The sequence below is a fragment of the Lissotriton vulgaris genome, chromosome 6 (genome assembly GCF_964263255.1).
Source record: "Lissotriton vulgaris chromosome 6, aLisVul1.2, whole genome shotgun sequence".
NCBI classification, from domain to species: Eukaryota; Metazoa; Chordata; class Amphibia; order Caudata; family Salamandridae; genus Lissotriton; species Lissotriton vulgaris.
Genome location: NC_141694.1, coordinates 329,282,063 through 329,299,604, shown reverse-complemented (window position 1 = coordinate 329,299,604; position 17,542 = coordinate 329,282,063). Strand labels below are relative to the sequence as shown.

At 51.0% G+C, this 17,542-nt stretch overlaps 1 protein-coding gene and 1 non-coding gene across 2 annotated transcripts in view; both read left to right on the top strand.

Annotated features, from left to right (window-relative positions):
• CPSF3 (cleavage and polyadenylation specific factor 3) overlaps window positions 1-17,542 on the top strand; it is a 258,178-nt gene that overhangs the window by 79,715 nt on the left and 160,921 nt on the right. The window lies entirely within an intron of this gene.
• On the top strand, window positions 4,207-4,278 carry TRNAC-GCA (transfer RNA cysteine (anticodon GCA)). The gene has a single exon. It is a non-coding gene; the product is annotated as a tRNA-Cys (tRNA).

The window sequence follows — 17,542 nt, the reverse complement described above, 5'->3', positions numbered from 1 at the left end:
TTTTTAGGTCTTGCGACCTATCGATGTGCGCAAGTGCATCGAGCGGAGCGAGAATTCATGTGGCGAAAACATCTTCAAACCAAAGGGCTTTCAGCCCCGCGGTTTTCATGAAGTTCACGTGAACATGCACGCGCATCGCATGCAAGCCCAGCCTCTCCCGCCCCCATCCGGCATCAGGCTTCTCCTCCCCTAGCAGCACTCCTCCCACACCAGCAACTCCCCCCCTCCCACACCAGCACCTCCCCTCTCTCTCCACGCAATCACAGACTCCCCCCTCCCACACCAGCACCTCCCCTCTCTCTCCACGCAATCACAGCCTCCCCCTCCCACACCAGCACCTCCCCCCTCCCACACCAGCACCTCCCCTCTCTCTCCACGCAATCACAGCCTCCCCCTCCCACACCAGCACCTCCCCCCTCCCACACCAGCACCTCCCCTCTCTCTCCACGCAATCACAGCCTTGCCGCACTGCCGAGCCTGTCCCAACAACACAACCCAGCTTCGTCACATGGCTTCTGCTTTGCTCACTTTCGCTCTCCTCAACCCTTCCACTCTTGTTTATATTTTACGCGGCCTCAGCACGTTGTGCAGGCCTGTTTCGGTACTTGGTCGTCTTTCAGGGTGGTGCTCTTTATAACATGCTCAAATCTGCTCATCATGGCCGATGTTATCGATCCAAACTGCTAAATCATGTCCACCATGTGATGTGGTAAGTTTGAGTGCGCTGTATCTAAATATTCAGGCACCTCGTCATTCCTTACACGTTTGTATCTTCCTGTATTATTTTTTTTTATCTCTGAAGCGTGTTTTGATTCTGTTGCATGTGTTACAGAATGTCAGCACCGCCTTGAGCCAGTGCAACAAAAGCACTCTTTCATTATTCCTCCACAGTGTTGGCCGTTTCCTGTTAAGCTTGATCTGTCTCATATCTGCATCCGTAGTGATTTCTGGTGTGTGTGCTCACTTTACAGTCAGTTCCACCAAGCTCTGACCTTAATGCAAGATCGTACAGTCATGTTCATTAAGCAGCATCCCCTTCTCACCTACCATTTTCAGAGGGGGTGTTAATCCCTTCTGTAATTCTACCCTGGTCTGTTTTTGTTACAACATTCAATTTTGCGATTGAATTATTGACGTCTTCCCCCAGGCATCGCATGCAAGCCCAGCCTCTCGCATTCCCAGGCTCTCCCACCCCCATCCGGCATCAGGCACTCCTCCCACACCTCACGGACATCTGTTCACTTCTCCTCCCCCCTCCCCAGCCAGCTTCCCCCAGGCCCCTGCTGCTTCACACTCTCATTGCCGTTGGCCCCCTCCCATGCCCGCCGTGTCGGATTTCTCCTCCCCCCTCCCCTTCTCTGCCTTGTTTTTTAATGTCTTACTCTCCTCTGTCCTGCCAAACCTATTTCCTTTTTTCCCCTCGTCCTCTTCAGTCCCCTTCTGCCCTCTATCAAGCCGACTCCCGCATTCACTCCTCTCCTCTCTCGCCCTCAACTTACCCAGTATTCTCACCCCCTCCACTCCATGCTCCCCTCGGCCCACCTCACGCCTCTTCCTGGTGACTGCTCTCTGCTGCTTGCCCTCAGCTTCCAGAATCTCCCTCCTCTCTAGTGGTTCCTGGAAACGCTTCATAGACTGGACTGGCATCCCGGCAAATCCCGACAGCCAGATTCACCACGTGCCGGGGTCGAGCAGATTAAAAAATCACTGCACTGTGCCTGGATATCTTTTAAAGGGTCTTAAAGCGCTGTCGGGCACGCTCAATGCTGCAGACAACCAGTTTGTTCATCTTTACAGATTTCATTCGTGTGGTATTAATATTAACATTCGTGTGGTCTTTCTCTATGCGCCTGAAGACTAATATTTATCAGACACTAAACCTTTCATCTGATTTCAAATGGATACCACGCTTTTTAATGTATATCCTTAATTTCCATTAGCCTTTTTTATTTTTTTCCCTTCATTTCTACCTCAGTTTTTTTTTTTATTATACGCCACTCACACATGCAACGCCACTCACACATGCAACGCCACTCACACATGCCACGCCACTCACACATGCAACGCCACTCACACATGCAACGCCACTCACACATGCAACGCCACTCACACATGCAACGCCACTCACACACGCAACGCCACTCACACACGCAACACCACTCACACACGCAACGCCACTCACACACGCAACGCCACTCACACACGCAACGCCACTCACACACGCAACGCCACTCACACACGCAACGCCACTCACACACGCAACGCCACTCACACACGCAACGCCACTCACACACGCAACGCCACTCACACACAGGCAACGCCACTCACACACGCAACGCCACTCACACACAGGCAACGCCACTCACACACAGGCAACGCCACTCACACACAGGCAACGCCACTCACACACAGGCAACGCCACTCACACACAGGCAACGCCACTCACACACAGGCAACGCCACTCACACACAGGCAACGCCACTCACACACAGGCAACGCCACTCACACGCTAGACCACTCACACACAGGCAACGCCAATTACACACGCAACGCCACTCACACACGCTACACCACTCACGTTCCCAATAGGTATCGCGGTAGGAAAGTTGGAGCCATTACTATTGCAAATAACAATGCCTTTTATTTTTTTATCATTTTTAAAACATAAAGATCTTTGTCATTTACAAAACCAATAGCCCCAACTTTCCTAATGCGAGACCTATTGGCAACGCCAGTGCTTGTTTTTTGTGTAATTCTTAAGTGTGCAAGGTAAAATGTCACCCTCTAAAACGAGGATTCAAGCTGTGCAGGGACTTTTACAGAGGTCTGTGATGGTCACTGAAAATAGGCTGATCGTGCTTAAGGTTGGAGCACGATTCCAGGACCTGCAAAGATTGTACTCCGATAAATCCCAAGACCACGTGGGACCACTCCCCACCAAGGCAAAGTTGTAGGTCATCAAACATCGAAGGACTCCATGCAGTGACCGTTCAAAGTAGAAAGAAATGTCCTGTTACCACAGCAGATACTCGTCGCGGTCAAAGTTCTCGGGTATGTCAAAGAGTCACAAAATGTCCAAGTGGCAATCACCCCTTACCCTCACTCCCGAACTCCTGAGAGGGCATAAGGACATCCAGGTGTCACCCGGTCTTGCTCCTGTTCTCCAGCAAGCTGATCCAGAATCTGGTACTGATGCATGCAGTCGACAACACTCTAGCAAGTACTATATTTTGGTGATTCGATATTCTGGCCTATCTATATTTTGGAGTCTATATTCTGTCCTGTCTATATTTTGGTTGTTCACCGGAATAGGTAACGGATCAAACAAGCATTGGCCGCTTGAGACGAGACAGGAAAGCTAGATGGTGCCTGGGCGCGTAACTGCCCACTTACTAAATGTCTCGCCAGAGCAGCGCATGCGCTTGCTCGGGCGAGACCTATAAAGGGAAGTGGGGGTCCATCCACTGCTATGTCAAAGTCCAGGGTTATGCCCTGTTTTATGCAGTTTGTTCAGAGGTAATGGAAATGTTTTTACAGAATCGAGGAAAAGAAGCATTGGCAATGCCATCAGTCTCTTCTATCTTTACAAACAACAACCAGGGCCGGCCCTAGGCATGTGCAAAGTGTGCACCTGCACAGGGCCGCCAAACCCCAGGGGCCGCCATGACGAGGATTGGATCGGAAGGATCACTGTGGTGATTAGTGCGCTTTACAGATACTGTTTGACTGAGGCGCCGTTTTTGACAGCTGGCAGGGTTTTGTCCTGACTGATTGTGCAGAAGCCCCCAGAGGGCCTGCGTGCCACCCCCAGTGCGGCCCGGGGCCCCTGACTCCAGGTGCTGCTCCATGGCGTCTCGCTGAGGTAAAATCAAAAACATCCTATTTAAGAAGGCTTTCTGTCCGCATTCAGAAGGTGAAACGTCATCATATTCGGGGCGCGCCTTGAAGCAGGGCCACGTAGGTCAGTGGAGAAATAAAGAACAAGACCGGTCCGGTGAATATAGGTCAGGCACACCAAAGAGGTGAAGGACAGGAATAGAATTGAAGGACATGTTTGTAGCTCAGTGCTAAAAAACCCCAATGGCTTGAGGATAGAGCTGAGCGGAAAAAACGAACTACAAGACGGAAATGTAAAACTAAAAGATATTGCACAGGCAGGGCCAATGAAAACAAATATATTCCTTATTGTGGAGAAATGAATCAGGCGGGGATATAGCTCAGTGGTTGAGCATTTGACTGCAGATCAAGAGGTCCCCGGTTCAAATCCGGGTGTCCCCTTCAGATTTTTTTTCAATCCTTTTTACAATATTTTGTGCAAAGCCTAAAAAGAAGTTTGTTGATGCGAAAAAGACCAACATTAAAATAACACACGCTTTTTGGATCATGTTTCCTAGAAACGACCAAACGATTCAAATATTTAACTTTATACTGACAAGTTGACTAAAGCTAAGGCACTTTGTCTGAGAGATAGACAAGCTGAAAGAGAGAGAGCGAGACACAAAGGGAGCGAAAGCGAGATCCCCAAGTGTTTGGAAGCATGTGATCACTCTCAGAAGGATGAAGAGATAAGCTGGCATTCTGTGGGTTGAAGCTGTGATGCTCAGTATAGTGAGCTTGCCTCTCTCATACTATTCTTAAGTCCCAACACAAGCTTTTAAAAGTGGACGCACCCTTTTACATCATCAAAGACAGAAGTTAATGGTTAATGGCAAAGTTCCCGGGGCCCCCACCTACGCTCCCTGCACAGGGCCACCATGAGCCTAGAGCCGGCCCTGCAACAACCAAAAAGACCTATTGCTACTTCATTGGTCAATTACTGACGGAGCGCCGCACTGAGGAGACTGCTCTGACCTCCTGAGGCTCAAGAACCAGGTGGAGAAACGGACGGATCTGGTACGGGAAGTGGGAGATCTTGGGCCCCGACAAGGGTAGAGTGAGCCCGGAGGGCAACGGGCGACACAACTGGAGACACGGTCATCCGGCCAGACACATCGACTGGCGACCGCATGGCAAGTTAGAGGCCCAGGACGACTAGGGTAGCAGAGGGCCTGTGGTAGTCTAGGAAGCGAGAAGGAGCAGCCCTCTCCTGTATTCCGGCCCCAGAACGCATTTTTGTCCTCTGTGAGGAAAAAAGGCCCAGACACTGAAAAATATGAGATATAAAGGCTCCCAGTCTCAGGAGAAGGAGGGCTGGTCTTCCCCAATGGAGAAATCTCATCTGGAAATGGAGGGTGTGGACATCCTGGTTACTCGCTCCTTCCTGGAGACACTCTTTAATACTTTGCGGTAGGAATTCCAAATGCTCAAAAGTGAGGTTGCTGGGGAGGGAAAGGAGATACGCCACGATGTGGATGCAATTGGCGAAAGAGTAGCCACCATAGAGGAACAGGAGCAGACCAGAGACGAGGAAGTGGTGCAGCTCCAACAAGAGGTGATCCGCTTACACAAACAGATTGACCTGCAGGCACACATGGAGGACCTCAAAAACCTCTCTAGGCGGAATAACATCGAGTGCACGGAGTTCCTTTGGACAAAGAGGGATCCAACGTGGTTCAATACCTGCCGGGGATGTTCTGGGAGTACTGCCGGACTTTGAGATCCGTATCGACCGTGTGCACAGAGTGGGCTTGAGAAGACCGACCCCTGCCAGACATCTTAGTCTTCCTTCAATCAATCAATCAATCACGTCATTTGTAAAGCGCACTACTCACCCGTGAGGGTCTCAAGGCGCTGGGGTGGGGAATGCTGCTACTGCTCAAAGCCATGTCTTGAGGAGATTTCTGAAGGTCAGCAGTTCTTGGGTCTGTCATAGGTGGATGGGGAGGATGTTCCATGTCTTGGCGGCGAGGTGGGAGAACGATCTGCCGCCGGAGGTCGCTCTTCGGAAGCGGGGGACTGTGGCAAGGGCTGCGGGTGGGGGTGTAAAAGCTGAGTCGTCTGTTGGGGTACGTTGGTCCGGTGTTGTGGATTCGCTTGTGCGTGGGGAGCTTGAAGGTTATCCTCTTGTTGACCGGGAGCCAGTGCAGGTCTCTCAGGTGGGGTGTGTTGTGGCTGCGGCGAGGGATGTCGAGGATCACGCATGCAGAGGCGTTCTGGATGCGTTGGAGCCATCTCAGGAATTTGGCAGAGGCTCCTGCGTAGAGGGCGTTTCCGTAGTCCAACCTGCTGCCGACGAGGATCTGGGTGACCGTTCTTCGCATTTCAGTGGAGATCCACTTGTAGAGCCTGTGGAGCATGCGGAGGGTCTTGAAGCAGGAGGAAGAGACGGCGTTCACCTGTTTAGTCATAGAGAGGGTGGAGTCGAGGATGACCCCCTAGGTTGCGTGTGTGGTCTGTGGGTGTTGGGGCGGTTCCCAGTGCGGTCTGCCACCAGGAGTCGTCCCAGGCCGAAGCGGTGGATTAGAGGATGAGTATCTCCGTCTTGTCCAAGTTCAGCTTCAGTCGGCTTTCTCATCCATTCAGCGACAGCCTTCATTCCTTCATGAAGGTTGGTTTTGGTGTTGTGGGGGTCCTTGGTTAGGGAGAGGATCAGCTGGGTGTCATTGGCGTAGGAGATTATGTTGAGGACGTGGGCGAGCGGTGCCATGTAGATGTTAAACAGAGTTGGGATGGGCCCTGGGGTACGCTGCAGATGATCTCGGTGGCTTCGGAGCGGAAGGGGGTAAGGCGGACGCTCTGTGTTCTGCTGGAGATGAAAGAGGTGGTCCAGTCCATGGACTTCTCTTGTATCCCAGCGTTGTGGAGTCGTGTTCGTAGTGTGTGGTGGCAGACTGTGTTGAAGGCGGCTGACGGGTCCAGAAGTATGAGGGCCGCCGTTTCTCCGTTGTCCAGCAGGGACTTGATGTCATCGTGGCGGTGATGAGGGCAGTCTCGGTGCTGCGGAACCCGGACTGGGAAGGGTCCAAGATGTTCTCCTCGAGCTTGCGGGTCAGTTGTTCGTTGACGGTCTTCTCGATGACCTTTGCTGGGAACGGGAGCAGGGCAATGGGCCGGAGGTTTTTGAGGTCCTTGGGGTCCGCCTTGGGTTTCTTGAGTAAGACGTTGAACTCTGCGTGCTTCCAGCTCTCCGGGAAGGTTGCAGTCACGAAGGACGTGTTGATGACTTTCCGGAGATGGGGTGCCGTGGCTGTGCTGGCTTTGTTGAAAATGTGGTGTGGGCATGTGTTGGAAAGTGGGTTATTGGTAGAGGCAAATGTAGGTCTGCCACTGGGTAGAAGGCCACTAACACATGATAGGACTCAGCATAGGTCTTAGAAAATTATTCCTATGCTCAACCCTTGGTAACATGTCTGCGAGCAGACAAGCTTAGCTTCAAAGACAGGTATGTAAAGCATTTAAAAACACCATTTCAGTAAATAATTAAGACACAACACAAAATAAAAATCCAACACAATTTATAAAATAGGTAATATTTGTATCTTTTAAATGACACCAAAACGAAAAAAATCCACTGTAGGGGACCAGAGATGAATTTTTAAAGATTATTCACTTTCTAGTGCTTAGAAACCAACAGTGCCCCTTTTAGTCATTTCGTTTTCTCTGTCAGGGCACACCTTTATAAATTGTTTTGAAGAATTTTCTCACCACTGTGGTGGGCCGCCTTCTTCAGCAAGCGGGGTCCAGTTAGAACACCTTCCTGGAGTTCTGCTTGCGGGTCCCAAAGTATCCAACACACCATCCAAGGTTATGGAATCTCCAAGAGGGTCCTTGAAAGTGTGAAACTTAAATTCCACAATCCACTTGAACAAAACCCTTACAAATCCACTGGTACTCCAGACTTTGAATTCTTTGTGGGGCAGAACAGGTGAGCTCTGTTAACCTGTAGCTTGCAGGGAGTTCCACTCTTGTCCGTTGGCAGCCAGGTAATCCACAGGGCTGCAGTTTCACTTGGTGCATTCTTCAGAGGTCAGGCCTTGGGAGTTCCTTGCACAGCAAAATCTTTTCAGCAGGACACTTCTTGCTTCAGTAAGTTTAAACTGCAGATCTGGTGGGCTCTGCCCCTCTCAGATACTTATTCAAAATTCTCTAGGTCAAGCACCAGGTCACTTCTGACCAATGAGGGCAGGGCAACTCCTCATAGTTATGACCACATCCTGTAGAGTGTGGCATTATTTTGTCCCAGAGTGCATTATTCTTCCAAATCCATAATGGCTGATTTTCCAGTAAGGAGGTAAGAGCTTGCTAAACACCCCCCTGGGATGGCTTATTTCCATGGATTCTCCCCCTACCATCTGCACATACCTTCCTTAAGCCTAGCCCTGACTCTGGGTCTAGAGTGTCAGAGTGAAACTGGAACCCAGGCCTTCCCCCTGCCTTGGAAGAGCGTAGTTTATGACTCTACCTCCTGGCCTGGCATTCCTATAGACCAGCACACTGCCCTCCCAGCAGAGGGATTCTTTATCACCTCTTCAAAGCAGCCTGGCTAATCCACTTAATTCTGACCAATTAGGGCAGACCACTGAAAGGCTGAATTTGGACTTACAAACAAGAAAGTCTTAACTTCTTGTATGTACACTTTTGGAGAAATTCAACAATATCATATTGTTGGATTTACTACTACCATTCTGGGAAGTCTTTGAATGGTCCAGCTAGTCCTCTCCTAACGATATTTATTAATCAATAACTTCCTACCATGTTAACCTATGGGCCATGGGGTTTGCAATGGGGAAAATGACTTGGCCCACTTTTCTAGCGCCAGGGTTTATAAAACCAATTTTTAAAAGTATTTCCCTAATTTCTACAGGACCCCCACCCCCTGTGCAACTACGGGAGACTTCAGGGAATCTGCAGAAATATTGCAGATCATCCTTACCCAATTCTTCTAGCATCAACGTCGAATTTGAGCAGGTCTTTAATACAATGTGGGGAGTGAAATTTTACATTTCACTTCCCATCATTGTATTACCCAGGCATATAAAAACTCATTTTATAAGGGTGCTCCTTATAGAAAATTGAACCCCCCCCCCCCCCCCCACTCCTCCCCCGAGATACCTAGGGGTGACCCTGGGAGGTCTCTAATATGTAGAAACATGATAGGTTTTTCATTTTTAAGGGCCCCTACCCCCAAAGTCAAGTTTGGGCACAATTTAAGGTTTAAAAGCTGTCCTGGCCACCAGTGCTGCTTTTAAACTGACCTCAGGCTTCAGCACTACACACATGCTAGTGCAGAACATCTGCTGACCTCTAAACTGCCATGCCCCAGGATACTGGAGACTTCTAGGTAGTTTCAATCTACTGCCCTATTACATACTAGGGGCTTATGGGGTAGGTCATGACAATTACAGGGGCACCCCACCATACCATAGTGTACCCTAGTGTATGTTGGGTGTCTTAACTGTATTCTAATGTGTTCCTTTTAGTTTGGCACTGGCCCTGGCCCTGGTTAAACAGAGCCCAGGGTCAGTCAGAGTCAGTTACCACCAGTTCCAGTCAGCAAAAAGTTGGGGGGTGTCCAGGGCACAGGATGACTTCGCAAAGGCATGGGTCTGACGGAGATCCGGAGTGGATGGTGTTCATGATCTTGATGGTGTCGTTTATGTTGGTCCAGGAGAGCAGGCGGTTGGTGCGGATGGTGGTCGTGGGGGCGGAGGTCTCAGTGGTTGTCGGGGCGGTCGTGGCGTTGAAGCTGTTGTGGATGTCTGCGATCTTGCGGTGGAAGAAGGTGGTCAGCGAGTCGCACAGGTCTTGCGAGGGTGGGATGTCGTTGGTGTTGGAGCTGGGGTTGGAGACTCCCTTCACAATGTTGAAGAGCTCTTTGCTGTTATGCGCGTTGTTGTCTAGGCCGTCTTTGAAGGAGGCCCTTTTGGCGGATCTGATGAGGTGATGGTGTCTGCAGGTGGCGTTCTTGTGGGCTGCGTGGCTGTCCTGTGTTCGTTCACGGAGACAGGTTTGCTTGGAGACCCGGAGGTCTTCAGTGAACCAACTGGCTTTCTTGTTGGTGTGACTGTTGGAGGGTTTCTTGATCGGGGCGAGGGTGTTGGTGCAGTAGTTGATCCCCTGTCTGAGGTTGCGGACGGCGGGGTCGGTGGTAGCGCTCTGGGTGAGGGTGGTAGTTAGCTGGTTTTCAGTGACACTGCCCCAATAGCTGCGAGGCCTCTGTTTGGTGCGGTGGTGCATGGTGAGTTTCTTGAAGGTGAAGTGGATGCAGCGATGGTCGGTCCAGTGGAGTTCGGTGGTGTGGTTGAAGGAGACGTGGGGGCTTCCGGAGAAGATGGGGTCAAGCGTGTGACCGGTGGAGTGGGTGGGTGTTGTGACGAGTTGTCTGAGTCCGAGGTTGGCTAGGTTGTCGATCAGGGTGGTGGAATTGGTGTCGTCGTTCTGGAGGTGGAAGTTGAGGTCCCCGAGGAGGATGTAGTCCATGGAGGCGAGGGCATGTGTGCTGACTAAGTCGGCAATGGAGTCGCTGAACTGTGGTCGGGGTCCGGGGGGTCTGTAGATGAGGGTTCCTCTGAGGGTGGTGTTTGGGTAGGTGTGGATCTGGAAGTGCAGGTGTTAGGCGGTGCTGAGAGTATCGGCGGTGCTGAGAGTATCGGCGGTGTTGGTCGAGACTCTGAGAGTGTTCCTGTGGACGATGGTGATTCCTCCTCCTGCTTCTTTGGTGCGGTCCCTGCGGGTGATCTTGTAGCCTTCCGGGGCGGCTATGGCTATGTCTGGTGCCGAGGCGGGGTTCAGCCAGGTCTCCATCAAAAAGGCGACGTCTGGGGAGGTTGAGTGGAGTAGGTCCCAGAGTTCAACGGCATGTTTGCGGGCAGAGCGGGTGTTGAGAAGGATGCATCTGAGGTCGTTGGGTTCTTTCCTGGACAACAGTATGGTGGGGCGGATGTTTGTGAAGCTCCGTGGGTGCGCTTGGGGCGGCCAGGAAGCAGGTGTGTGATCGTCCGGTGTTGAGTGCGCGGAGGGTTCAGGCATCGTAGCAGTGTCGGGCGTTGTGGTGTTTGCGGGGTCCAGGGGTCCTAGCGCTGGGAGCGGTCCAGGCGCAGACTGGCGTGCCTTTGGCGCTCCAGCGACGCATTAGCTGCGCAGCCTCCATATGAGGGGATGTGGGAGGGAGGAGCGTGGTGGCGAATGGGATTGCAGGGGGTGGAGCCGCAGGGACGCAGCGGCGGGAAAAACGGGCGGGGACCGCTGGAGTACTGGGCACAGGAAGGAAAAACAAGCCTGGTTAAGAAAGCAAGTACAGGCACAGAGGAAAAATACAAGATTAGGCAAAAACAATGCAGGCAGAGCCGTGCAGCAGCGTGGGGAGCGACCTGCCTGTGAGCAGGGTCAGAGGTTTTCTCCCTCAAGGAGCGCATCTTAAGGGAGGCCAGGGCGAAGCAACCAGTTAAGTACCAGGGGCATCCAATCGCTCTCTACCAAGATTTGGCCTCCATTACTTTGCAGAAGAGGAGAGAGTATAAAGGGGTGACTGCACACCTAAAGGAACAAGGGGTAGCTTACTCTTTGGGCCATCCTTTTTGCTTGATTTTCAAATGGAACAGTAAGCTTTATCAGATCAGATCTCTACAAGAGGCTTGCAAGATCCTAGGACTAGGGTACCACGGCCCGCAAGGAACAGCCAGACGGGAATAGCGGCCATCTGGGGAGCGGTGGCGGAGGGTGGAGCAGAGACGTCCGCCTACTCACGGGCTGGGGCCGGATCCCAACATCATAGCGCAGAAGCAGCAGGCGGGTTTGGAAACGGCCCTCAAGGACGCGGCATCCCAAGACTCTTCGTGATTTAAGAAGGGGTTATCATATGCATTGTAGTTATGAATGGCCATGGGGCTGCTTGGGGCAGGGGGCCAGAGAACGTTGGACCACAACATGCTCCCTATTTCTTCTTTTTCCATGTGCCCGCGACTTGGGTTAGCGAGCATTGCACACTTTTTGGGGGTTGGGGGGGGCTAGGTTGGGGTGGGGGAGGGGGTGAACTGGTGTGCTACAGAAATGGGTGCGGCGGAAGGGGTTAGAGGCAGGGTCACTTAGAGCAGCAGAGGACACACACGCACGTGGTGATATCAGGGTCACAAGGACGAAGCAGATAGGTAACACTACAGTCTCATGCCACACTCCACACTTCAAGTAGTCACTCTCAGTGTGAAGGGGCTTAACAATCCTATTAAATGGAAATCCATGTTGTCCTATCTGGAGAACCTGGGGGCAGATGTGTCTCATTCAGGAGACCCATCTCCTCCCCAAATATTGGCATTGGCTGAATGCCATGGCTTTTCCCCAACAATTCTTTTATTCCACGGCGGACAAAAAAGCAGGGGTGGCCATACTAGTCGCCAAGCGATTTGCGGGAAAAGTAGGGGATAAAGTGCCGGAAGTTAAAGGCCGCCTCTTAGCTCGTGGTGGTTTCTAGTTATGCGCCCAAGTAGGGACAGGAGAAATTCCTGACAGCGACTCTCTCCGAGGTCCTGAGCTCGCAAGAGTGGCGGTTATTGGTAGGTGGGGATCTAAACTTAGTCATGGACACCACATTAGATAGATCCAGTCACCAATATACCCAAACAAGCGCATTGTCCAATGTAGGCAAGAAATGGCTGGACATCTGGCGGGTAGCTCACCCACACTCTTCTCAATTTTCTTTCTATTCACATGCACACTGCACTTCTGCTCGACGGGACTACCTGCTAGGCACGATCAAACTGCATGACTTAATGGACGAGGTAGAAATCATCCCGGCAGCACTCTCCAATCACGATACAGTGACAGTTACCATTAGGGTACCCCCTATACATAATCAGAAAGGAGGTTGGCGACTTCGTAAAAGCATTTTGCACAGAGAGGGAGTGACCAAACAGATTCATAAATATATTAGACTACTTAGCACTAACGACTCCCCCCGACACTTCCCTACCCACCTTATCAGGGGCCCTCAAAGCGGTGGTGCCTGGGGAACAAGTGCTGGAGCTGGAAAGGGTGCATGGCAGCACAGGCTCACCTAGGATCTGGTGCCAATTGAAAGTGGCAAGGGCCCAACTGGCAGGGCTTGATTTGGATAGGGCGAATACACGACCCTCCGACTCAAGCACTCCTATTATCCTGGGGGTGACCAGACTGGGCCTATGTTGGCGAGTAAACAGGGCCCGCACCCAGCAGACGAAGTTACAGTCTCTCCAGAATGCTACAGGGGAGGTGCTCGAAGGGGACGCAGAGATTGTGGGAGCCTTGCAGGAATTCTACTCTGCCCTCTACCAGAGGGATAAGCACTCAGCCCCAATATAGACTCATACCTGCAAGGAGCAAACACGACACCACTAACTAAGGAAGGGGTGGAAGCATGAGACACAGATTCGGATAGAGGAAGTGATAAGGGCGATTTCCCGCTTCAAGCTCTTGAAATCGCCGGGGCCGGATGGTTTTTCAGCTGTTTATAAATCCTTTTGCCAGCTTTTAGCCCCGGTACCGACGCAGCTTTTTCAGTCCTTCAATGGACCTGGGACAATCCGTTCTTCCCTCTTCTCTCCCCCCTCCCCCAGCCCCCCTATTATGCTGGCGGCCTCTATCGTGGTGCTTCCCAAGCCTGTGAAAGATAAAACCCTTTGCGGCTCCTATCGCCCGGTGTTCCTCCTCAATATTGCCCTGAAACTGTTAAATGGGGTTTTGGCGTCCAGCCTGGGTCCACTGATGCCGGGCATCATCGAACTGGATCAGTCCGGGTTCATTCACAACCGGCAGAGTAGTGAGAACACCAAACGCATTCTTCCTCTTGTCTACAAAGACCACCGCACGAATATGGATGCCCTTTTGCTGTCTGATGCCGAAAAGGCATTTGACAGGGTGGACTGGGATTTTCTGAATAAGACTTTAGCTCATTTCGGCCTCGGAGACCGGTACAGTGCCTGGGTGGGGAGTTGTTGCAGTGCACCCAAAGCAACAATTGGGGTCAACGGGATAGCGTCTAGTCCTCTTGAGATTCAGCAGGGCACGAGGCAAGGGTGCCCGCTATCGCCCCTTCTCTTTGCACTTTATATTGAACCACTGACACAGAAGATACGGTATAACTCCTATATCCTGGGCATCCCCTCTGGCGGGGAAAGACATTTCATGAACCTCTATGCAGATATCATTGCGACCCTGGAGAAGCCTGAACAATCGGTTCCAGCATTTTTACAGGAATTGAAGTCCTTTGGTCAGGTCCCTGGTTTTAGGGTAAATGTAGGGAAGTCCATGATTCTCCAACTGGGCCAGCGAGGGGAGATGTCCGGTGTAGGAAGGGAACCCTATGTAGGGATGCAGGCTAAGGATTTGTTCCCATACCTGGGGTTGGAACTGGCTCCGTCCATCATAATTATTATTATTATTATTATTATTATTATTATTATTATTATTATTATTATTATTATTATTATTATTATTTAATAATAATTAGTAATATAAAATAATAATAATTATTATTAGCGCAGATACCCAAAAGGGTTTCCTGGCGCCTAGTACAAGAGTTGCTAGATCAACCACGAGACGCGGCGGCCACCTTGTGGTTGGAGCAAGTGAGGGACAGTCACGCTGAACTACTCCAAACTACTCGGTCAGGCCACGAGGGGTCTCCTGCACTGGAAACCTCGCCAGCTGTTGCTGCTGGGACAGGTCGTAGCAATCAAGATGTACATCCTCCCCAAAGCACTGTACTTATTCCAGGCGCTACCGGTTTGGCCCCCATCGGGTACTATCCAGAACCTACAGTAGGCGATACAGCAGTTTGTATGGGCTGGGGTATGCCCTTGCCTCCAAAGGGACCTCAGTTATAGGCAACCAGAGGAGGGAGGACTGGGGATTCTGAATATGCTGGAATATTTTAGAGCGGCGCAACTAAGATACTTAGTGGAGTCGACCGGAATCTGAAGAGGTGGCTGTTTCAGGATAGGGCGCTGGTGAAACTCTCTCTATGGAAAGTCCCCTTCTTGAAGAGGACAGATAGACCATCGCATCTACGTGGGTCGCCCATAACTAACACCTTGCTGCGAGTTTGGGATGGGGTGGCCACCAGACGAGGCTTGACATCCTTCCCCTCACCCATGACTCCCTTATTTGATAATCGAGAGTTCACTTCAGGGACGGACGAAAGGGCAATTGTGACATGCCGTGAGAAGGACTGCAAGGCGGCAGGGCACATATTTGACCTGGAGGGGATCCTTCCATTTCCGGACGTACAGCAAGTTTATGCCATTCCGGAATCGGAACGGTTCCAGTACTTCCAAATCAGTCACTGGCTCCTCCAGCGAAGGTATGGCCAAAAGTGAGCAGGACATTGACAAAATACTTAAAGTGGCTGGTGACAAGAAAATGATCTCTGAATTGTCTAACATGTTCTGCCCGCCAACCCCTCCCCAACCCACTGCCGCCACCGGGCTCGGATGTGTTTCCTGCACTCCGGTTTGGAACCCAATTTCCTTCGGCGCGCAATCCTCACCCAGTTCGACAGTATTGTTTTGATCGCACTCCACATCGACGCAATTCTCTACCACTTCAAAGTCTTCGATTCCGGTCGTCGACAAAGGCCTTCGGGCCTACCTAGGCCTTTCTGTCTAGATCATGGAAAGGACACCATTCAAGAAGTGTCCTCAATGTGGGTCGAAGTTTCCCCACACCGACCTACATGAGGTGTGCAACCTTTACCTTTCACCGGAGCGCTAGGCCAAAGACTGTTCGCCGTTTGCCTCATTCCGCTCCAAGAAGACTATTCGGGATCGACGAGCTCGAAGAACTATGGCTCACTCGTCAGCTTCGATCCCAGACGACATCTGCGAAGAGGGCGTCGATGTGCCAGAACACCAGCACGCTGAGGAGAGTATTGGATCCTCAGATGCCGAAGACTCCGTCAAAGACATCACTCCAGCTCAACGGGTCGTAAGCAAGACCGTCGACCCCAACCCTTCCTCGACACCCACAAAAAAGGCTTCAGTCACACCCTCCCCTTCGGGCCCAGGTGCACACCGAGACACTGCTTCCCATGCCCCGCCTTCGGGACCAGCAAAGAAGCCCACTAAGCCTTCAGGCGGCTCTGGCTCGAGCCAGCCTATTCCCGGTGCCAATCCTATACCGAAACCGAAAAAGAAGCCATCTTCCTCTACCACGCCGACGGTTACTCCAACACCAAAGCACACGGCGCCGAAGACTGGCAGCGGCTCATTGATGCCGAAACCACACTCTGAGCAGAGTAAAAAACCACCCAAAGCTCCAGATTCACACGCATCGTAGCCGAAAAAACACCCGGAACCGAAAAAACTGGTTCCGGTAAAAGACATTACAAAAGGGCACACTTCTAAGCCAGCTACCGACTCGGTGCCGAAAAAACCTACGGAGCCGAATACTTCGACGCCGAAGGATCTGCCCTATTCAGAGGAACTTTTTACATCGGATCCACATCAAAAAACTCTTGTAAAGGATCCTAAAACTGGACAATTGACTCTCAGCTCAAAGAGACTACTTGAGGCATCAGCACCTCCTCCCTCTCCAAAGAAGAGACATTGCAACCTCTCCATTAAGGGTCCCTTCTCCACCACCTCCCCATACTGTTCCTCCTCCTACACCTCCTCCACCACATCATTCACCTACACCATCTACTAATCCAGACGATGATGTAGACACCGATTCTGATGACAGAGGTGGGGGTGCATATGACCCAGCACCGACCAATAGTTCCACTCAGTTACCTAACCCATGGGATGATTACAACACCCCTGATGTGCCTTATGTCCCACAAGATGATGTATACCCTTCCAGACCTTCCCCACCAGAGGACACTATAGGTTTTAACCTACTAGTCCAAAGGGCTGCACAATATCACGGTGTGGACTTACACACCGATGCAGTGGAGAAAGACTTCCTATTAGACACTTTTGACAACACACAAAGGTTTACTGCCATTTTGCCAATGCTTAAGGGAGTCATCAAGCACGCAACAGAGGTTTTTAAGGATCCTGTCAGGGCTAGGGTCCTCAATCCTCGCATTGAGAAAAAAGATAAAGCTGCCCCAGCAGATCAAGTTTATATTAAAGGTCCAACACAATTAGATTCTTTAGTAGTCTCTAATGGACGTAAACGTGCGAATTCCCAGACATCAGGTGAGGCCTAACCACCAGACAAAGAATGTAAGCTCCTTGACGCCTCTGGCAAGCGAACAGTGACACAAGCAGCTAACATCTGGCGCATTGCCAACACCCAAGCGTTGCTGGCAAGGAATGCCAGGGCACATTACGATGAACTAGAGTCCATAATGCACCTACCAGACAAATACCAAAACAGGGCTAATGAACTTATGCAGGAAGGTAAAAATATTACTAATACTTCCATTAGTTGTGCCCTAGACTGCGCAGATACTGCCTCAAGGGCAATCTATACCAGCACCTTACTATGTAGACATGCCTTGGTACGCTTTTCAGGTTTTAAACCTGAGGTACAAAACTCCATCCTTAATCATCCATTTGATGACACATTTATTTGGCCCAAATGTTGACGTGTCTTTAAAAAAATGAAAAAAAGACACTGATACAGCAATCTATGGGAGCCTTGCAGCAGCAAGCTCCCAGACCTTCTTTTTGTCGCTCATCATACA